At 42.2% G+C, this 23,884-nt stretch overlaps 1 protein-coding gene across 16 annotated transcripts in view; it reads right to left on the bottom strand.

Moving 5' to 3' along the window:
* NFIA (nuclear factor I A) overlaps positions 1-23,884 on the bottom strand; it is a 402,938-nt gene that overhangs the window by 302,026 nt on the left and 77,028 nt on the right. Inside the window, exons 2-3 of one of the 16 annotated variants that reach the window (XR_009599377.1) lie at positions 3,905-23,884; positions 440-3,626 (exon numbers count right to left, since the gene is read on the bottom strand). The exon at positions 3,905-23,884 is cut by the window's right edge and continues 65,959 nt beyond it. The exons of the other annotated variants lie outside the window; for them this stretch is intronic. The gene's annotated coding sequence lies outside the window, so the exon portion shown is untranslated. Of the gene's footprint in view, positions 1-439; positions 3,627-3,904 lie in introns of those variants that run through there. 16 annotated transcript variants of the gene reach the window in all.

Here is a 23,884-nt window from a genome sequence, read left to right as displayed (position 1 = left end):
TTCATTAAGAATGCTAACTCCCCAAGGTTGATTTGCAAGAGTGGCTACTGTGTGGGACAAAAGACAGAAAATAAAGTTTGCAAATGTCAAGGTCTTACAGAACCAATAATAGAGCTGGTTGATTAAAGCTCCTCTACTCAGGATGGCTGAAATTCGAGGAGGGGGATTATGGAAAGGGTAGTCTGACTAGCTTAAAAATCAAGAGAGACTTGTATGCGATGCATGGCCTTCCAAAACACATACAGAGGACAGAAAACATTCTTACCATAAATACTATGCTACGTATAATATAACCTTTTTTAAAGAAGGATTCAGAACATACCTGAGGATCACAGCACAGGGTAATTTTTTTCCCTGTTGTAAGAATTAAATGAGATGATGTACATAACATCACTAAGTAAATGGTGTTATACAAATAAGATTTTTTTTTAATCATGGATTTTTTTTTTACCATCATCATGAATTTACTATTGCTTAAGATAATATAGACGGTATAGGATGCTGGAATAACTTGACCCTGTAACATGCAACTCAAGTTATATTTGAACTAACGCCTCATAAGCTTCTTTTGAACTTTTTCATAAATACAGAGAACTAAATACAGAGAGGGCTTCCCTCGTAGCTCAGTTGGTAAAGAGTCTGCCTGCAATGCAGAAGACCCGGGTTCAATCCCTGGGTCAGGAAGATCCCCTGGAGAAGGAAATGGCAACCCACTCCAGTATTCTTGCCTGGAGAATCCCATGGACAGAGAAGTCTGGCAGGCTACAGTCCACGGGGTTGCAAGAGTCAGACATGACTTAGCGACTAAACCACCAAATACAGAGAGGGGAGAGCTACAGTTCCTTCTGCTTTTCCGGTTTTGGTGGTCCCAAATAATTGTCCGAATTCCCTAGAGAGGATTTAAAAGGCTTGTTTTGCTACAGAAATGTAGTAATACAACTCTCTCCTGAATAAACGGATTTTTAAAAATTGTTTCATTGCAGTGTGATCCTGTTTTTATTTTAAAATGCACACCAGGAAAGACTGGAAGAAAAAAAAAAAAAGAAAAATCAAAAGAGTTAGTTTTAATATTCACCTATTTCCTTCTAGATATTCTATACTGTAGATATTGCCTATTTACAATTAGAAATAAGTTATTTTCACATCAACACATTCTATATGAAAAACGGCTTTAACTGCAAGTAAGCAATTAGAAGGGAGAAAAAGCCATGCTTAACGTATTAAGTATCTATTGAGATGAAAGGAGGAACCTGGTAGGACTACTTTTCAAAGGAGATTGAAAGACCTTTCTCATTCACTAATTCATGCTTGTCCCTATCATCCTGCAAAGCTTCTGACCCAACTTAAAACAGCAACATTTACAATAAAAAACGATGGCAACGTTTAAAAAGGAGAGAAAGGTTATTAGCACCTGGGAAGCCGTCACTATGGTCCTGCCGGTCCTGCACCGTCTCCAGGTGGCTCTCCACTGTGCAGCGCGCAAGTCAGCCACGGCCTCGGAAGCATGCGTGTGGCTCCAGACACCCCCAGGCTGACCCACGCGCCTGCTGGAACACACCCTGTCCTCTCCAAGCTCTCCACTTGTCTGCCCACGTGCTACTCCTTCTATCTCCTCCCCAAATCCACCCACTCACCCTCTAAAACCCAGCTAAGAGGAAAGCTCTCTTAGAAATACAGCCCTGAATACTCTGCTTTTAAGACAGATCTAACTTCACTATATTCACTGTTGTGTCTCTTTCTTGGACAGTGTGCTCCTTGATGACGGGAACCTGCCTAACGTGCACGGCACATAGCAGGTGTCACTGATGGTAGAATAAGTGAAGAAATGACTGAATACATAACTGGAGACACCTGACAGAAGGTAATCACATAAAGATGTAATTGTCAATGAAATAACCAGCTTACAAAGACTAGGTCGTGCAACAATAAACAAATGTGAGAACCTTCCGCATAAACACTGACTTACTAGAGTAAGACTTTCTATCGCACAAGTTTTTAATACCCTCTTTTTTAGGGGGAGGGAGAGGAAGAGATAAGGAATAACAAGGGTTCAGACAAATCATGACTAAATATTACCTGGTGCCATCCTCCAACAGTTATTATGATGGGAGGAAAATGCAGTTAAGAGTTTTTCACCTTTGCAGTTATATGACATTTCTCAGAATTTTGAAATGAAATAATGATAAACATCAATACAGAAAGGCTTAACTGAAAAGTCAACAATGAATAATGTCTTGGGGACTGGCCTGTTAATACCCAATAAATGCCAAATTTTGAGACATGTCTTTTTGAAACCCTTTATATCAGCATTGGGGAGGAAGCCACACTTTCAAGAATACCGATCCTTAAACACATTCCAGATACAGAAGGTGCTACTCACTGCATGCCAGGGTACCTCCCAAAAGAGCAAGTCACCCCTTGACAGTGCCCGAACCAAAGTTCATCCCCAAGTCCTAACTTTTATAACTCAAAGCATAACTTCAACTCCATCACATGTGGTTCAAACAAACCTTCTCAAAGACAACACCTGTATCTTTCCTTCTCATGCCCTAGACACCCATCACAGTCAGTGCCTGGCACATCACAGGCACTCAAAGGTTATCAAACAGAACCAAACCAATTTTCCCTTCCACTTTGTCATGTGGGATCAAAGGTATAAACATGCTCCTTCCCTTCTTCTCAGTTTTTCATGCAAATGGCAGGTGTCTGGCCGCTCACTCATTTTGGACCCCATGATAGCAGCATCATTCACTCACTTCCTGCTGCCAGTCGAAAGTCGGAGTACAAATTCTCCTAAAGTTGTGGGTATTAAAAAGCAGAGACATCACTTTGCCAACAAAGATCTGTCTAGCCAAAGCTACAGCTTTTCCAGTAGTCATGTGCAGATGTGAGGGTTGAACCATAAAGAAGACTGAAGGCCAAAGGACTGATGCTTTCAAACTGTGATGCTGGAGAAGACTCCTGAGAGTCCCTTGGGCAGCATGGAGATCAAATCACTCAACCCTAAAGGAAATCGACCCTGACTATTCATTGGAAGGACTGATGCTGAAGCTGAAGCTCCAATACGTTGGCCACCTGATGCAAAGAGCCAACTCACTGGAAAATATCATGATGTGGGGAAAGATTGGGGGCAGGAGGAGAAGGGAGCAACAGAGGATAAGCATCACCAACTCAATGGACATGAGTTTGAGCAAATTCCGGGACACAGTAAAGGACAGAGAAGCCTGGCATGCTGTAGTCCATGAGGTCGCAAAGAGTTGGACACGACTTAGCAACTGACCACCACCACCACCCAATCTCTATCTGTGCACCAGAGTCATAACAGAGTGTGGAATCCCCCAACACATTCTATTAAAGGTCCATTTCATTTTTCGACCACATGGAAAAACAAAAGAAACCATCTGCTTTGTGAAATGTGTAGGCGTCGCTTTCAGAGCAGGTAACACTCCCTGGGTGAAGCCTCCCCACAGCCTTGCAAACTGCCCTGGCCTGCTGACAGGGCATTTGTTTCTAAACTGAGGACGGATGGGAAGAGAGACTTCTGCAAGTACAGTTAGCCATGGACCTCTCCATCTGCGTAAGACTCTCACCTTCCACCTTGTCTTTTCCTTTAAGACACCTCACATCTGAGAGAGGAAAAACAGAGAGAGAGACAAAATGAAAGCTGAAAGATAATACAGCAGTGTTTCCAGTGACGAAAACAGCCAAATCTCAACGCCATCCCTCTCTGAATCGACCTCTCTCATCAGCTCAGTCCTAAGAATATTTGTTGAGAGCCCTCTAAGTGCTGGTCACTCCGCACCCATTACCTCCTTAATGCTAATCCCCTCAGGCATCACCCTGAGCCCAGCCTGACAGAACAGAAACTGAGGCTGAGAGAAGTCATGTATCGAAGGTCACACACCTGGAAAGCACCGAGGCTGGGATATCTGGGTACAAATCTCATGTTCCTTCCGTGGCAGGCCCTTATCTCACAGGGGAAATGCTTAGGGGCCTCTTCACAGTCCTGCCCAGAGAAGTGAGAGAAAGGAAAAGAAGGGGAGTGAGGAAGAGTGAGGAATTGACTGAGGGCAGATAAAGCAATCCCCTACCCTTGCCTGGACCGTAGATTTGAGGCCCCCATTAATGGAAAATCCTGGACGAGCAAATGGCAACCACTCCAGTATTTGTGTTTAGAAAATCCCATGGGCAGAAGAGCTTGGCAGGCTATAATCCATGGGGTCGCAAAGAGTTGGATACGACTGATCGACTGAGCATAAAGGAAAATGATTGCTTTTCCACCTCACACCTTAAACTCAAATATGAAAGACACCCCTAGTGAGAGCGTCTTTCAGATGTATCCTGTGTATCACCCAAGGAATCCCACACAGGAATCACTTCGTTGTCTCCACCATACACCTGCAGGGTGACTATGGCCGACGAGAGATGGTCATCCTTGGCCAGATTAAGAGTGAGTTCTCCGTGGAGAAGTGAAGTGACTTGCCCACAATCACACGGGGAGTGAACCAGGGCAGGTGGCCAAGGCCCTTGACCCCCTTGGTCTTTTCTCATTTTACTTTTGAGCCAGCACAGCTCTCTCGGATCTGTTTCTCCCAGCAGACTTCTGTGTTCCTCAGCAAGAGCTGCCAATTTTTCTTTCCTAGATGAGCGCCGAACCTTCCAAGGGTATCAAAACAAACAGTGAAAAGAGTACTGGCCTTTGAGCCAGAATAAAATCTAGGGGGCTCGTGGCCCAGTCATTTAGTGGTTGTGAAACACTGGGCAGGACTTAGAAGGACTTGAAGTTTCAGGTTCCTCAGCTGTGACTTGCAGGTAATACCTGCCCTCTCTGCCCTCAAGGAGTTGTCGGAAAAATCAAATGAGAGAATGGATGTGAAGTTCCTTATAAAACTGCAAATACCAGACAAATAGAAAGGATTATTATTTTTGGATTCAATAGACCTTCTCAATTGAACGAAGCCCTGTGTAGCTGGATGGTCAAGTTATGTTATAAATAACCAAGAAAAATGTTCTAGTTCCTGAAACAATTTTACCAGCCTGCTCGCTCCCATGAAAGGACACTGGTTGTAAAATGAATTAAATCAGCACTCTTTGCTATCTTCAGGACATAAATTGTTACTGGCTGAGGACAGGTAGGGGAATGGCTATTTTCAAAGGCATACACACTTCTGACTATAAAAAGCTGACCTTCCCTAGTCTAGAACACAAGGCACAGGGCAAGATGGAAAAACCAAGGGGATGCCGGCTGGTTTTACAGCAGGAATCATCCAATATGGGCTGCCTTATCTCCAACAATGGTTGAAAGAGCTCATGTGCTAAACTCAGCTTCTTGTTAAATATTTCAAAGATGCTAATGGAACCAAAAGATCAACTCTGCTATGCATCAACAGGCTGGCTTTATCCTAAAACCAGTTATAAATAAACTTCTAAATACAGCCTGCTTTAAATACGCATTTATAAAAACATATCCACCTTCATGCCATCCGTCCCCAGCAAACATGTGACTCATCTAAACCTGCTGTCTTCGGGGACCCAGTCCTGTGCCTCTCTGACCATTTGCCTTCGGAATCATGGCCAGTCCAGCATTATTCTAATAACTTCTAAAGGTTCCTTTCTCTTTAGGAAGCAGAAATTCACTGCCAAACACACTGCTTCCATTCACAAGATTATTTACGGCACTGATAATTGAATTCCAGTCACATGACTAAGGAAGACTGGGTTCAGAGGGAAAAGAACCCAACCATAATTTCTAGAGAGATCCATAAATTACTGCTTTTCTCCCCTGGAGGTTGAAGTCCTTGGAGCTGTACGGATTCTTCCCAAGCATTTATTCTAAGTTTGGAATCATCACAGAAATTCCCCTCTCTGCACGCAGTGACAAAGCTGCTAAGGTAAATCCTTTGAAATTACCCTTTGCACCAAGCTCTTGAAAGGGGTGCAGAGGAAATCCTCCCTTTTTCAAGGATCAAATGCTGCTGTTGTCTCCAGTAGGGCACACAGTTCCTAAGAGAACAGCAGCTTAGAATGAGGGGTCTAAAAGTGTTCAAAAGTACGGTCACCTTCACACCCACACCAGCACAGGACCTCGGCATGGTGGCCACAGCAAGGCACAATTTTTTATTCCTTCTCAAAATAGATCAGCAGGGCATTTCTCTCATTTCTTTAAAGAAGACCTACCAAAAATTCTTCCTAGATAAGGAACTCCTCCTCCCAAATCATATATTCAGTGTTTTAACAAAGATGAGGCTTTAATGATTCAATGTAGCCTGCAAATGATTCAATGTAGCCTGCATTATAGATAACATTTGTGTCATACCATCCTCTGGCTCAACCAGACAAGAAATGTCACTATAGTTATTTTAAACATGTTTTTTAAATCATGTTTAAATTAAAATATAACGAATAGTGTCAATATGGAAGGAACATTAAACCCGGTTTTTTCCCCTCGAAGAAATGTCCTCTTAAACATATCACATTTCCATTTGCTTGGCTTTTTATTTCAAGTGTATGGGTTAGATGCCATCTTCCTATTGTAATCCTTTGAGCTTGGAATAAATTTAGTATCTTGGAATTTTTTCCCACACTTCCTTTTACTTAACAATTTTAGAGAGCATAATATACAGTGTTTGATAAAAGATTTGGAATAAAAGGAATTGAGAGAGTAAATAAATCTTCCAAGGTTACAGAGCAAATCTGGTATCTATTCAAAGGCCTTATACTATATAGGCAAACTAAACGTCATGCGTGCCTGTGAATGCGCGTGCGTGCGCACACACACACGCACACACACACACAATCATATAACAAAGGTAAACACTGCGTTAGCAACTTAGGTATTATTTTCTATAAACTTTCTGTCTTTTCTATTTAGGGAAGAATACCTCTTCTTTCCCTTTCTCCTCTCTTTTAGGAAACTGAAACAGTCCAATAGCTATTTTTTTTAAAACAGCAACAACAACAAAGTCTGCTTCTTCCAAGCTTATCAAGACCAAACACCTTCGTAGCTCACGATCACTGATGTTGGCACAGCTTGATGATAAGTGTCCAGCCGTTAAAAAGGCAGTGACACTAACTTTTGCTCTGCTCAGACCATCAAAGTACCAAAGTAAAGAAATTTACTACAGCACTCAATGAAGAATACCATTTTTGAGTTAAGTTAAAAATGTTACTAATAGGTATCCTTGTCATTTAGACAGCAATGGCAGTAGGGATACTCTTAGGCAAGAGTGCAGGTTAGGCTACAGTCTTAAACACCCAGAAACCCTACAGTGGCTAGGATACAGGGAAAATGCAAAATGCTATGGCCACTGGCTGCCAAGCTGGGTTTCTGGGCTATCTCGATAGTGCAGGTCTTGGCCATCATTTGCCCAGGAGCCCTACAGCTTCTTAGAGGTCACCTCAAGTTTTACCCTAGACTCACATTTACAGACCTTCCTTCTACCCTATCAAAGTAAAAGGAAATGTTAGGACACTGCTATGGATCAGAGCTGTGAACCCATCTAATCCCACCTACATTTTAGATCCTTCAGGGAGACAAGTGTCAACGTACTCATTCACTCAGCCTCTCTGGGGTCAGGGAAGCCTTTGGGAACTCAGTGAAAGCTACAGCTGACAGGGTCTAGAAGTTCTAGTCAGTCAGCTACCACGCGTGAAGATCCCCAGGATAGCTCTATGGGGTAGGATGAGGAGGTCAACATGGTATCCGCCGGTACTCAGTAAAGTTCTGACTGTCTGACCCATACTGACTGTCACCATACCTTCCAAGAAACATAGTAAGTGCCCAAAGGGTATGTGGCTGAGGTGGTGGGAAAACCTTCCTTTATATACCGCACCCCCTCCACACACACACACACAGTGTAACTGTCAATGGCATAAATAACACTACTTTTACTCAGATCCCAAAGAGGAAAGCTGACCTTTCCTGTCAAATTTAATCCAAAGAAAACCGATTTGGTCAACCAATTTGACTCCCTGAGCAGCTATGTTCAAGAAGCCAAGGCTTGCAGAGGATACCAAAGAACTCGGAGACTGTCTCTACCCGTTGGGATTTCAGAGCCAAATAGGGGAGAGAAAAGACCAAGATGTATTGACATCACAGGCCAGGTTTCAAACCTTTGGTTTCTCCAGTAAATAACACACACCTGGCAAAAGCAGGCATTTAATAAATATCTGTCGACCACCGAACACTACTCAGTATGCAAATACCTAAAATGCAAGGCAGAAAAACAATAATACGGAACCCAACCACAAGGTAAGGGAGGAAACTGCATTGGAAAGCCTGGACCCCTTTCCAAAATCACCACGTCCTGCTGGCGAGTCCGTGAAGATGTCAAGAAAGAATTGGCACTTAAAAAAACATGCAGGCGGAGGACAGACAGGGTTCCTCTGGACAGAGATGTGAGAGTAAAAAGAAGAGCGTTCCTCGAGGGCTGAACCGAGAGAGCACAGTGTAGGGTGTCCGAAAAACACAGCACAAGTAACCATCTTTGACTGGAACACAGAATCATTTCGGGTGTGGGGAGATAAATATTTGGAATCCTCTATTCTGTGCTTGTTACACGGCTGGAAAAACCAGGCTTCAGACTATCTATGTTGCTTTTTAAGCTTGGGAAAAATGACTTGGGAGTATTTATCTAAAAGCTTTCAAGAGCCACTAAAATTACCTTTTTTTTTTTCCCCTTTAGGGAGGAATGGACTCAATTTTGTAAATAAAAGATCTCCTTAAACAGAGTCCCAGCTAAGTTTAACAAATTGCCATTTTATTAATTTAGGCTTCCCCCAACAGAGGTCTGATACGAGCAACAGGTTTGTTCTTTGTTTTTTTTTTTTGTAGCCACATCTTGTCACCAGCAAAATTAGGATAAGGCAGACTTTGTTTTCTAAACAAATGTGGGGCCTTCCATAAGCAAAGGAAGCTAGTCTTGCTGCAAAAAAAAAAAAAAAAAAAAAAGCTGGTAAGTGGGTTAAAAAAAATACTCCACAGCCATTCATAATTAAGCTTTCAAAAAACTGTGATCAAAGCTATGGGCTTAAAGAAAACACCCAAAACCTCTATAGTCAGGGCTTAATTTTTCAACCCCTAGAAAAGAGGTAAGTCACCTCCATCTAGAGGCATAGTCACCATGACTAGAGGCATGCACTAGTCTCAGGGTACCACAAATAAAATGCCACTTTAAAGAAGTATAACAAGAGAAATTTTCACTGATTATCTTCAAGAATCATAGCCATGGAAGATGTTAGGGCCCATAATCTCTACATAGCTCCAGTTCTGTGTCAAACACTGTAATCTTTCCGACTCTCTCTCTCAATATATATCTACAAGAGACATGCACACACAGTAGATAAACGTCTGCATAGGCAGAGATTAGCTGCTATGAAAAATTACATAAATATAAGTCAATTCTTGCACCTCCACAAAAACATCACTTTTTTAAAAGCCTTACCGTTGGTCTCTGTATTGGTTAAGACCTCACATATATCAGTGTGAGTTAATTTCACAACCTTGTATAATTATTGATGCCTTAATATCATAAATGTATTTGTCAAACTTGGCTGATACACGAGGAAACCCAGACATCTTTCGCTAGAAACCTCTGACCCCACAATCTCCCACTGGCCCTTCCATAGTCCTTTGATCCATCATGTAAATGCAAGGTATCAATTGCCATGAAATCTTCATAATCTTATTTCTACAACAAAATCTGAATATGTGGAGAGCACCCAACACTGGAATCTAAATAACCTTTAGGATTTGAGTTGGGGTGGGGGGGGGATGTTTCCAGGCACACCTAGAAACTTACTGGAGATAAGGATAAGCTATGACACACGATTCTGAAAGACTGGAGACAGAGGAAATGAAATTAAAACTAAAAGGAGCATAACACCTAAAACCTGCAAATGTTTTGATGGAAAATAACACAATTTCTGCCTCACAGAAATAATAGGATTAATAGTTGCAGGTCTGTCTCTTTTACTCCAAGAACCTTTTTTAAACTATTTCAAATAAATACATAAAGGATTGATTTTTAAACCCATGTAAATTCTTAGAGACAATGCACATTGACTTAATTATAATCAATAAAATCTACAGACGTTGAGGCAAACCAGCAGGAACGGTGCTACCAAAAAGCATGGAATAAAAATCATTCCGTGGCTCCCTTTGTACGCAACACTGATATGACCTTAATAAATATTTCATAGCTTTCAGTGAATAACCAAGCATCAAGATGGCAAATTTTAATAGCTAGGAAATAACATAATAATGACTCCACTAAGAAAATGCTTCCTTTAGATCAAAGTAAACTTATTCTAACTTCTAGTCTTGGTTTCCAAAACACACTCCGAATCAGTACATGGCACTAGACGACGGCACCCTTATCTCCCCTTTCTATATACAGACCAATGTGTTGTTTAGAGAGCTTCTACAGGGAACTTTTCTCACTACAGCAACATTAGAAACGTCCTATGAAAAAAAGATGTAAGTTTTTCAAGGGCAAAAACATTGTCTTTCCATTTCCATGCAAAGCAAGTGCTCAACCAGTGTTCCTCGATGGACTGTCTTTAGGGATGGGGAGCAGTCAGGTTGAGGACAGCCTACACAGAGGCCCCAGGTTTCCTTCATGACGTGTAACTAGTAGCTCAGAGCCCATATCCTGTAAGTAGCTTGGCTTGTTCCTTTGCTAAGTACATTAACCCACATCTAAGTTAATCTGCTACTTTTCCCCTCACTCACTCAATGCAGGTACAACATGGGAAGGAGAATGAGTGTGGCACACAGGCAGAGCTGGGTTTAAAGATCAGCTGCAGAACATTCTGTGTGCCCCAGGCAAGTGAGTCATCTGGAGGACTCAGAGCTCTGGTGTCCACAGCAAGGAAAGAGAGGTTGCAATATCCAATCTATGACTGATATGAGGAGTGAAGATAGTAAGTTTAAAACATCCAGCACACAATCTCTCACATTTAGAGCTGTCTACTAAACAGAAATGCACTATAATTTGCCCATACAGAGAAGTCTCCTGTTCTTTTCCTTGTCTCTAAAACAGTCTCTCACTGGGAATTCCCTGACAGTCCAGTAGTTAGGGCATGCTCAGTCATGTCCAGCTCTTTGTAACTCCATGGACTGTACCCTGCCAGGCTCCTCTGTCCACAGGGTTTCCCCAGGCAAGAATACTGGATTGGGTTGCCACTTCCTCCTCCAGGAGATCTTCCCAACCCAGGAATCAAACCTGCATCTCCTACATTGCAGGCAGATTTTTTCACTACTGAGCCAGAGTGTTAGGACTCTGCATTTTCACTGCCAAGGGCCCAGGTTCAATCCCTGGTGGGGAACGAAGATTCTGTAAGCCACATGGCACAGTCAAAAAAAAAAAAGGCAAACTCATTTGAAAAATAAAACTGTCCCTCACTACACTTCTAAAGTAGATTTTGATACAACATCTGCTGCTGTTGCTGCTGCTGCTGCTGCTAAGTCGCTTCAGTCGTGTCGACTCTTTGCCACCCCAGAGACAGCCTCCCACCAGGCTCCTCTGTCCCTGGGATTCTCCGGGCAAGAATACTGGAGTGGGTTGCCATTTCCTTCTGCAATGCATGAAAGTGAAAAGTGAAAGTGAAGTCGCTCAGTCGTGTCTGACTCCTAGCGACCCTATGGACTGCAGCCTACCAGGCTCCTCCGTCCATGGGATTGTCCAGGCAAGAGCACTGGAGTGGGGTGCCATTGCCTTAGTAAATATATTTAAACTTAAACAGATTATTTATAGTAGTGGACTGGTTCACCTATTCACCTATGTATTGATCCCCTTAAATCATTTCAAAAGGTTGTCTCAGCATAGTTCCCCTAATAAAAAAGTTTTGGTTTTTATCTTAGAGTTTATGGTTACTGAAATATTTAATTATCCTTTGTTATTGTGTTATTAGAGATTTCACTGACTTGCCGGGCCTGACAAAGTGATTACATACACATTGGAATTACACGAATGCCGTAAAGTTCGGTTTCCATGTTTCCAGGTACTTGGCAGGTGGCCATCTACAGTCCCTAGACTCTACAACACCCTCCTACAATGAGGATAAACCCTTCAGACTGTCAGGAGTTGTTTTCTTTGGGTTTTTTCTTTTCTTTCCTTTTCTTTTTTTAATTGACATCAGGGTCATGAAAACCCAAATTTTATAGCCCTGAGAAGAAATGATCAGGATCGAAATGGCAAAAACATTTTCTCTCAATTTATATATACACGGTGGCTTCTCAAATTTGTCAAGGACACTGAAGAACAGCTAACTCAGCAGTAAAGCTGCAAAAAATATAAGCAAATATTACAAAAGATTTGATTGACCAGAGTCAAACAGATTTGGTTTTCCTTAGCATATGCGAGTTGTTGTTTGTTGCTTAGGCGCTGAGTCGTGTCTGACTCTTCTGTGACCCCATGGACTGCAGCATGCCAAGCTCCTCTGTCCCAGGGATTTCCCAGGCAAGGATCTTGCAGTGGGTAGCCATTTCCTCCTCCAAGGCATCTTCCTGACCCCAGGGACTGAAATCTGCGTCTCCTGCATTGGCAGGCGAATTCTTTACCACTGAGCCACCAGGGAAGCCCTAGGGTATAACCTTTCTAAAAACTAAATAAATTATTGCTATGTTCCCTCAGCAATTTCCTCATTGCTAGCAATGACCTGTCTCATACAATACAAAACCACTGAATTAAAAAAAAAAGACAAAACACTGGCCTTGCCCCAGAGAATACTTTCCCTTCACAATGCTCAAATCTGCAGATTTCTGATACACACTGGAGGTCACGGGGTCTCCAGGCCCTGCAGCTGAGTTTCCTGTCGAGCTAGTTGCTAGGGCAGGCACTGTTCCTTGGTAAATACCACAGCCACTTTCCTACCTCCTCTGCCCACTACAATCGCTGCCCACTACAGGGACTGGCAAGCTACACATCTACTTCCCCAAATTTCCTTGCATCAAGTGACCCTGTTTTAACTAAAGAGAGGCCACTTGTATCGTTTCTGGGGAACTTTCTCGCTCCCTGATAAATGGAACAAATTAGTCTAGCATGACCCATCTCCCCCACCATCCTCCCCTGAACATACATATGGCAACCGAAACATAGCAAGAATTACAAAATAAGTCAACCGATAAAGAATGTCAGGGGAAGAAAAATGGAAAATGCCTAGATTCTTGTTGGCGTGTGTGCTCAGCAGCTCAGTTGGGTCTGACTCTTTTGCAACCCTTTGGACTATAGCTTGCCAGGCTCCCCTGTCCATGGAACTTTTCAGGCAAGAATACTAGAGTGGATTACCATTTCCTCTTCCCACATCAGGGATCGAACCCATGTCTCCTGTGTCTCCTGCATTAGTAAGCAGATTCCTTACCACTGCATCACCTGGGAAGCCCTATTCCTGTTGGCATCAGTGAACAAATAAACCCACATGAACTGCTGTGTCTGAACTTACATGCCGATGCACTTGGGCCTGTCCAGAGCTAGGAGTTCTAGCCATGTTTGTTGCTGCATCTGCAGAGTTCAGAGCCTTACCAGAGGCCACGAGGCCTCCTGAGCCTGGCGTGCTCTTCCTGGATCTGTCAGGATTTTCTATAAGTGTTTCCAAAAAGGAAAGACAATATGATGGTAATAATACTGACTGATATGAATACTACTTACTGGGACTTCACTCAGTCAAGGCAATGGGTGAAGTGCTCTACAAATACGATGCCACTTAATCCTGAAAACAAAACATTAGGCAGCACTATTACTTTTATTTTTAAAAATAAAATGATTCTCAGAGAAAATAACTGATCCAAAAATCATACAGCTAACATACAGTGGATAGAGAGTTTAAATCTAAGTTTTTCTGACAATAAGACACATACTATTAACCACAGGTTACACTGTTCCACAAAGATAGAACCAAAAATATCTGATTTTTTTTTTTTTTGAGAAATGCTCCATAAACTTTCTCAGATTCTACATCTCATTTCTATGTAACTACATTCTAAAATGAATATTATGTCAAGTATTCGATTTTTAATGCCCATTAGTATCAGTCTTGATTCCGGTATAGAATTCTTTTTCAAAAGGCATTTCCTTCTTAAGTGTAACTGACCTGGTACAGTAAACTCTCAAGATTCAAAAGTGACTCATTTCCAAAGCTCCACACATTAGCAGCTGGTATTATTCAATCTGAGATTTAAATTTATAATGTACTCTTGATAATGTACTCCCAATACATTTTTCACTTCTCTATCTCTTGAATGACACAAGATAAAAGATCTTTAAGGTATAAATATTTTATATAAACTTTCACTCTGTTTTTCCTTAGCCATTTTCCATTTGCGCACACTAGACATCATGAAAAAAAAAAAGAAAAGGGTGAAAGAGTTTTATGGATTGTGTTGGGGGGGCTGAGAACTGCTTATCCATTCTGCTGTGGCAGCAGACACCACAGCGACTGGCCTAACGGCCCGTGCTGGCTAATCAGAATGTTCCAGCCTAAATGGAGTCTGATTCAAAGTACTGTTTTTCCATGGGCCAGATAGTGGGCTGGAAGAGCACGCATCTCCAGCATCATCTATAGAACAGTAGGTTTGTGTCGGGCCCTCACAGAGCCAATGGAACCTGGTCCTGGGCTACTTTGTTCATCTAGAAGGGGCAGGACACAGCCATCCCTCCCAGGCAGGATACAGAGCAGAGGGCTCACCAGAAATCAGAAGACCCTAACCAGACTTGCGGCTTTTGAAAACTCATTATTAAGTCCAAGTCTTTCACATTTGTAAAATGAAGAGTGTGAAGGATTTCCAACTGTCTACACAGATCCCCTAGGGATTTGTTACTCAAACTACGTCAGTGTATCGTATAACACCTCCGGAGTTAATTTTTTAAAAATGCAGAGTCTCAAACCCTTCCCTGGACTTACAGAATCATAATCTGCATGTAACAAGTTTCCCAGGTGATTCCTTGCCCCAGGGGTCGACTCAAACAGAAGCTGTTCTGGAAGAGAAGTGCCAAAGCCAACAGATTCCAGTACCCCTACCTTCTCCAGTTTTATATACAGTAAGATGTGTAGATAGACAGACCAATATGTGTGTGTATAGACAGATATATAGCACTCTCCCACGAATTTAGTTCTGAAGATAAGCTATTTAAGAAAAATCTGAAACCACTAGATAAAATTATCTACAAGGTTCTTCATAACTGCAGAGTTTCAGTTAAGTTCAGTCCATGAGTTTCAGTACAGTTCAGTTCCCTTCAGTCGCTCAGTTGTGTCTGACTCTTTGAGACCCCATGGACTGCAGCATGCCAGACCTCCCTGTCCATCACCAACTCCTGGAGTTCACTCAAACTCATGTCCATTCAGTCGGTGATGCCATCCAGCCATGTCTTCCTCTGTCATCCCCCTCCCCTCCTGCCCCCAACCCCTCCCAGCATCAGAGTCTTTTCAGATGAGTCAGCTCTTCACATCAGGTGGCCGAAGTATTGGAGTTTCAGCTTCAATTATCAGTCCTTCCAAAGAACACCCACGACTGGTCTCCTTTAGGATGGACTGGTTGGATCGCCTTGCAGTCCAAGGGACTCTCAATCAAGAGTCTTCTCCAACACCACAGTTCAAAAGCAACAACTCTTTAGCACTCAGCTTTCTTTATAGTCCAACTCTCACATCCATACATGACCACTGGAAAACTATAGCCTTGACTAGACAGACCTTTGTTGACAATGTCTCTAATTTTTAATATGCTACCTAGGTTGGTCATAGCTTTCTTTCCAAGGAGTAAGCGTCTTTTAATTTCAGGGCTGCAATCACCATCCGCAGTGATTTTGGAGCCCCCCAAAATAAGGTCAGCCACTGTTTCCCCATCTATTTCTCATGAAGTGATGGGACCAGATGCCATGATCTTCGTTTTCTGAATGTTGAGCTTTAAGCCAACTTTTTCACTCTCCTCTTTCACTTTTGTCAAGAGGCTTTTTAGTTCTTCACTTTCTGCCATAAGGGTGGTGTCATCTGCATATCTGAGGTTATTGATATTTCTCCCAGCAATCCTGATTCCAGCTTGTGCTTCTTCCAGCCCAGCATTTCTCATGATATACTCTGCATATAAGCTAAATAAGCAGGGTGACAATATACAGCCTTGACGTACTCCTTTTCCTATTTGGAAGCAGTCTGTTGTTCCATGTCCAGTTCTAACTGTTGCTTCCTGACCTGCATACAGGTTTCTCAAGAGGCAGGTCAAGTGGTCTGGTATTCCCATCTCTTGAAGAATTTTCCACAGTTTATTGTGATCCACACAGTCAAAGGCTTTGGCATAGTCAATAACGCAGAAATAGATGTTTTTCTGGAACTCTCTTGCTTTTTCCATGATCCATGGATGTTGGCAATTTGATCTCTGGTTCCTCTGCCTTTTCTAAAACCAGCTTGAACATCTGGAAGTTCACGGTTCACATATTGCTGAAGCCTGGCGTGTAGAATTTTGAGCATTACTTTACTAGCGTGTGAGATGAGTGCAATTGTGTGGCAGTTTGAGCATTCTTCGGCATTGCCTTTCTTTGGGATTGGAATGAAAACTGACCTTTTCCAGTCCTGTGGCCTCTGCTGAGTTTCCCAAATTTGCTGGCATATTGAGTGCACTGTCACAGCATCATCTTTTAGGATCTGTAATAGCTCAACTGGAATTCCATCACCTCCACTAGCTTTGTTCGTAGTGATGCTTCCTTCCTGAGGCCCACTTGACTTCACATTCTAGGATGTCTGGCTCATACGCTTAAGGGGCTTCCCTGGTGGTTCTGAAGGTAAAGAATTTGCCTGCAATGTGGGAGACCTAGGTTCATTCCCTGGGTCAGGAAGATCCCGTGGAGAAGGGAATGGCTACCCACTTTAGTATCCTTGCCTAGAAAATTCCATGGACAGAGGAGCCTGGCAGGCTGCAGTCCATGGGGGTCACAAAGAGTCAGTCATGACTGAGCAACTAACACTTTCACTTCACTTTCATACTCATATGCACTGTACATATATACTTATTCCTATATTGCTCACACATATACATACATGCCAGGTGGAATTGGTGGTAAAGAACCTGCCTGCTAATGCAGGAGATGTAAAGAGATGCGGGTTCAATCCCTAGGTCAGGAAGATCCCCTGGAGGAGGCGACAGCAAGCCACTCCAGTATTCTTACCTAAAGAATCCCTTGGACAAAGGAACCTGAGGGGCTACAGTCCACAGGGTCACAAAGAATCAGACATGACTGAAGCAACTTAGCATGCATGCATGCACATGTATCTCTACATGCACACAGAAAGAGGAGCTCAAGCTACTCTGCATCTCACCCTCCTATCTGCTCTACTTTTGACAGAGTCTCCAAACTCTTTCCTCACTGCTCAGCTGCCAGCTAACACCTCTTGCTTGTTTCCACTCGCCAAACTCAGGCAGCTACCCATTATGCTTTATTTGCTGCTGTGGAGACTTTTATAGATATTGTTAGGTTTCAGTGAGGGTCTCTTCTGATCATAAAGCTCATGAGTTTTAGTTTGAACTTGATAAAATCTACTTTGGATAACTGGAGGCTGGTTTTGCTTTTCTGTAATTTTCAGATGCGTTTCCTAATATAAAAACAAACAAACAAACTCTAAAACTGCAAGTATGTGAAGTCTAACTGTAAGTGACTTTATGACAATCATGTATTGTACTCTCGGTTCTCATCTCACGCCTATCTACCCTTCGCAAGTAGACTGCAGTCGCCTTTGTGAAAGTGCTCAAAAACTCCGAAAAGTGTTTAAGACAGTGCTGGGTTAGGCTGACAACCATCGGGGCGGCAGGAGAGCAAAGAGGAGGATGGACGAGAACTCCTGGGTCTACACTCTGTCTCAATCAGGTTTCACAGGGCACTGAAGCAGCCCCAAAGCTGGGATTAGCTAAAAAGGCATAAGTCAGTGCAGCAATATTCTATTCTGACCTCTAGGGAGGTCAGCTTAAATCCCCAGGTGTTCATCCCACCTTTCCAGTCTCAGTGACCACCGTGGGGGAACCCTCAACTCTTCTTTGAGCCTATGAGACATGAGATCACACAAAAATTTAGCCTGGAAATCCACATTTCTAGCAAGTTCCCAAGGGATGCTGATGCTGCTGGTCTTGAGACCACACTTGAGAGATCTGCTAATCCAGGCCAAACCCTTATTTTAAAGATGAGACAGTGAGGGACCTGCAGAGTAAACCTGATGTGGCCAAAGGCAGCAGAGAGGAGATGTGAGGGAAGGAAGGATTCCAGGCCCTCTCACAATTCAGGGCGCTTCCCATCACAGAGCAGCTCACACTGATTTGAGGAAAGGTATTCCAAGAATGTCTTTATCTATAAACAAAGATCCTTGATGTCTTCTAACTTATGCAGCCTTCTAAAATTTCATCTACATTATCTCATTTGATTCTCATAACAATCTGATGAGGCAGGGAGAGTAAAAATTAGCCTCCCTATTTTAGAGATTAGGAAGCAGAGAGGTAGAGTCATTATATGGTGTATCCAAAACCACAAAGTTAGTTAAGTGCTCTAACGGATCGGCTCCTTCGCATTCAAGGTGTTGTCTGAGGTCCAGCATGGACATCCCAGGAAGCTTGTTAGACTCTTGCAGAGAAACTTGCAGAATCTCAGGGGGCACCACTGACTCTCAGGGTGCCCACTGACTCTGAATCTGTAATTTAACAATCTCCCCAGTTGATTTCATACACACATTAAAGTTTGAAAAGCCCTAGTATAGAAAGGCCTAGAAACCAGGTCATCTAATTCCAAGATCGATGCCTTTTCTCCCCTTTTCTCTCTCTCTCTGAAAGTACTGGTCAGTGTCCTATTTTGACTTGTTTTCCAACTGAGCCTAATTAAGAAGCTAACTCTCACCAGGGAAAGGACACTTAAGAGTGTTTGCCTTAAAAATATATATTATACCAGGTTAAATTACCTTTATTACCAGTCTTGGTAATTCCTCTGTAGTCATTTTCTTGACTGATGTATAGACCCCTATGAAATGAATCCTCTGAGAAGAAGATGGAAAAAAAACAAGACAGTGATCAATGGATTCAATTAGTTACAGTAGAATTCTACCCAGATGATCAAGATGCAATGCAACTACTCCAGGGTAGCTAAAATACTTTACCCAGGGAGTATACCACTTCTTTCCCACATTCTTCAACTATTAAGTTCAGGAAAGCACAAAACAGCTGCTCCTAAGGCACCTGGGAAAATAACCACAATAAACGCAAGGCTCCTCACAACTGGAAGTATTTAAATACTGTTTTAATGGCCCAGGCAAGATGACAACTGCATTTCTTCACACACAGGAAGTGTTATACAAACCAATTTCTCTAATGACAGCAAAGAAACCCCTCTCGCGACACTCCGTCAACCAAGGATTAACTCAGTGGTTACTGTAAGACCACAGTTCTGAAACACGTATGCCAGTTTTTCCCTTCAACTTTTCAAATCAATTATTTCAACTGAGATTCTTTGTGGAACAGAAACCAGACTGCGGATAGAGTGTACCTGTGAAAAACTGTTTAATTCAGCATGGCAAAATGTACAGGCACATTTCTTTTAAAATATATCAATCCTAGGAATTGGGAGGAGTAAAAACACACGAGGGTGTTCTGGTTTTGTTTTTGTTTGTTTGGTCATTTCAGAGTGGTTATGTGCAAACACACGATGAGTTAATCGGGGTGGTGAGATTCCAATCATTAAAATGAACGCTGAGGACACAGAAACAACCATTTATAACCCCTGAGCAGGTCAGCATAATAAATAACACCTCTGCAATGCAGAAATGATTATTTTAGAAAGATGCACATCTGCTAAAGGAAGCTTTCTCACCTAGTTGAAAAACAATGCAATGAATTAATAAAGCTGATCAAGTGATTTAACAGAATCCACAATCTTCATCTTCTTATTTTCAAAGATTAAAAGGCTTTTCCACCAAGAGCCAATTGTCTCCATTTGTCCAGGAACAATAAAATCTGATTGACTGTGATCTACCTACGCTAAGATAATTTGGCATAGGCCTATCTTTAATTCTCCTTGTGTTTCTTCCTCAAGATACACAAAGCTGTTAGTGGTTTATCCCTCTGAAACCTGGGGGCTCATGTAAATAACTTTTAACAGTGAGATCGCACATAACAATTTACAGAGCAGTGTGGCATAATGCAATTCCAAGTTGTTCTTGCTTTAAAATGTTTCAAGTCCAACTACAGTGTCAGCCTGCCCAGAGAAATCTCTTATAAAAGTTTTCACACTCTGTTGGGTTAAGAGACAGTGGGTATTAATCCTATGGCTTCTACTCCAAGCTTCCTTTTTGTGGTCAGCAGAGAAGCTCTGTGGTTGGTCTGAAGGAGTCCAAAGTCTTTTTTCTGTGTTAAAACAAGGGAAAGTGGGCCGGTTACAGAGTAAAAGAAAAACCACAGCCAGCTCACTCTGCTGTAGCTTTTCCCTTAAATGTGGCCTAGAGCAAATCTGCTTTCCAAAAAAAGGTTTAATTTAAACCATACACAGTGCTGCAGGCTGCCACGTTTCCAAACTCAACATTCCTTTCTAATCTATGCACTCAGAACCAACATACTCCGTTTCCAATGGTACTCAGACGAGCTTTAATAAATAAAATATCACTGCCCATCCATTACTTAATTTGATAATAATATGCCCTCCCCCCCATTGACATTATTCTAAGTGCTTATTCGAGTGTGCTGAACTGCTATAAACATCACCTCTGAAAAATCGGCTCTGTTCTCTTTGTGAAGGGAAGGAAAAGGGAATTACTAAGTGAGAGAACTTACAAATGATAGCAAGTGGTCCAGAGCTTCAGAAAACCACCACTTTGTGAAGAGGCTGCATGTGCCAAAAACAGCTTATTATCTTTATGTTTAAAAAAAAAAACTAAAACAAAGAATAATATTTATCCCTTAGCGATGACACTAGATCTGTGCTGTTATTCAAAGCATCACCAGGAAAGACCACAGTCACCCTAGCTCAGGACTACCAAACAGCCACATGACCAACACAGGTCTCTTTGGCCACTGGTGTAGCTGGTGCCGATCGCCACGCTGGCCAGAGTGAACAGAATGAATAGCCCACAGTTGGGGCGCTTTAATTTTTTGCCTCAGTGTATTCACTTGTATGTTCATTAAGAACTCCAACCCCAGCGGGAAGCCCAGCCCATGGTTTTCTATGTGAGTTGCCATGCTCTATTACACATGACACTTGTCAATTAAAGAGGAAGCCCTTTTAAAGCAAACTGAAGTTAAGCTGGTACTTTCTTCAACATCTGACTTACCACTGCTGTTATCGTCCAAAAGGAAGTTTGTTTTAGAACAATGATAGCAGTAGTAATCCTCCTATTTCAGCAGTGAGGGATTTAAACACATTCAGGGCACTGGGGACCAGTCAAAAGGTTTCTTTCAGCAGAACTATGTATTTTCAGTAGTAAAAGGAAGGTCGTGCCGATGGGATAACTGCCAAGACTGGACAATTTTTCAGCCTCCCAGTTTGGAGGATATCATTTTAAACTACCAGGTATAATACAAATGTGGCACAATGGATCAATGCAATGAATTCTCTCTAGTCAGTAAAACGCTCTCCCAAATAATGGAATCCATTAATAATGATTACTGCCCCCATGCCTTTGCCACAGAAGTAATGCCCAATGCTACATCTCAATGGCCTCTAATAAATACATACAATTCCCACAATAAGAACATAATCATAACATGCCAAATGAGTGCAGATTCCAGGGAGAGTACAAATTAAAAAGCCATTAGGTAGGATAGTCCCTATTCAAAACCTATTTTACCTTGTAAAATACACTTTCCTTATCTGTAGAATGGGGCTTAGAGGAGATGATGGCTTAGGTCCCTTCCAGCTCTGTCAGTCCATGAGGGCTTAAAGTTTTCTCAAGGGTTTTAAATCTTAATGCACTCACTTTAGGACTCTCACCAGCACACCAACAATAATTAATGCTAATAAGGGTCCATGAAACTCCTGCAATGAAACTTTAATTTGGATTGATCTGGAGGGAGAAGAAAAAGCAACAGAGAAGATGTCAGCCTTAGACTTTTAAAGTTGAACATCATTTGTTTCCTGAAAACACTGAAGCAGCACACCTACAACAGGACAACTGAAACACACGATTTCCTGGAGACGTAGGCAGCTGACCCAGCACGCATGAGCACACTCAAGAAAGCCTCCTCTTTAGGGACTTCCCCAGTAGTCCAGTGCTTAAGACTCCATGCTCCCAGTGCAGGGGACTGGGGTTCAGTTCCTGGTCAGGTTAACCAGACCCCTGTATGCTGCAATTAAAAAGAATAAGTAAAAGATTTTACTATGATTAAAACCCTACATGCTGCAACTAAGAACTGGTGCAGCCAAATTTTTTAAAAAGCAATACTTCAGCCTGTTTTAAAAAAAAATTACTCAGAGCTCAGAAACATATTTCAACTATGTCTTAGCATAATGATAATTATTAGCATTATTTATTCTGTGACCTGGAGAAGGCAATGGCACCCCACTTCTGTACTCTTGCCTGGGAAATCCCATGGATGGAGGAGCCTGGTAGGCTGCAGTCCATGGGGTCGCTAAGAGTCAGACACGACTGAGTGACTTCACTTTCACTTTTCACTTTCATGAACTGGAGAAAGCAATGGCAACCCACTCCAGAGTTCTTGCCTGGAGAATCCCAGGGAGTGGGCTGCCGTCCCTGGGGTCGCACAGAGTCGGACACGACTGAAGCGACTTAGCAGCAGCAGCAGCAGCAGCATTCTGTGATCAATAGGATAAATCCTTTGTGTGAAACACTCTCATTTACTCCTCACAACAAGCTATCCCCATTTTACACATGAGGAGACTGAGGCTGATGAACTGTTAAGTAACCTCTCCAAAGTGAGAATCAATAAGGAACCAAGAGAGAACTATACCTAAATTAGTGGAACTCCAGAGCCTAAGCTCTTACCCACAATGCAGACACCACCTCCTCTTATTAATAGTATCCACATGATGATCTGTTTAAACCCGGTTGCTACCTTCAAAAGCCCCTTATTTTTGTGAGATGTTGACAACTTCAAGCACCAAAGGTCAGGCCTCAAGACTGGTTTTTATGCAGGTTATTTCTGTGCTATAGATCTTTAATTTGCTCTATTTAAATGTGTGCTTTTAAATTCTCGACCTTCAATATCCAACAGTGCCTCAGCTGAGATGAAAGAAAAGCTTCTCCTTAGCTTGGGAGTCAAGTATCAAACTGTCTCTCTCTCTTGCTGACAAATCTTCCAAAATGCTCTTGACTAAAGGGAGAAAATGCAAACGAGGGTGTTTGGGTACACTCATATTAGGACGCTCTTTTCCTCTTATGGAAAATGAAAACCAGGTTTTATAGAGACTTCTCTAGGCGGACCTGTAGTGAGACAGTTAAGACGTGGACTGCATATGGAGGCAAGTTACTCGAAGCTCTGAGGACAACAGTAGCCCAGAAACTCACAGAAGAAAAAGCCAAGTGCTCAGGACTCACCCGTGGACCCTTGGGTGTTTAAAATGGCAGGAAGGCTTAGGAGCTATTTTTAGTATACCAAAACCTCGAAGAGAAACTACATACTTATCCACAAAACAACTGCACAAGCTTGCTAAAACGTCATCCAATTCATCACACGAAAACTATTTCATACTCTCCACTCCTTTGTATCTGCGTGCTCAGTTACAGATGTCCATCTGCTTTAAAAATGGGAAAGCAAATTAATTGCTAACCAATGCAGTCTGTCTGGAAAACAGAAGTTTTCCAAAATGAAACAAAAAGTAGTATTTGAGCTTCTTGTTGATAAAAAAGAAGCTGGAGAAGTAAAATCACAGTCAAAAGCATCCTCAGCTTCCCTGCATCTCAGATTACGAACCTC

The sequence above is a fragment of the Ovis aries genome, chromosome 1 (assembly GCF_016772045.2).
Source record: "Ovis aries strain OAR_USU_Benz2616 breed Rambouillet chromosome 1, ARS-UI_Ramb_v3.0, whole genome shotgun sequence".
Lineage (NCBI taxonomy): Eukaryota > Metazoa > Chordata > Mammalia > Artiodactyla > Bovidae > Ovis > Ovis aries.
The sequence above is the reverse complement of the archived record's forward strand: the minus strand, read 5'-3'. Positions and strand labels throughout refer to the sequence as shown.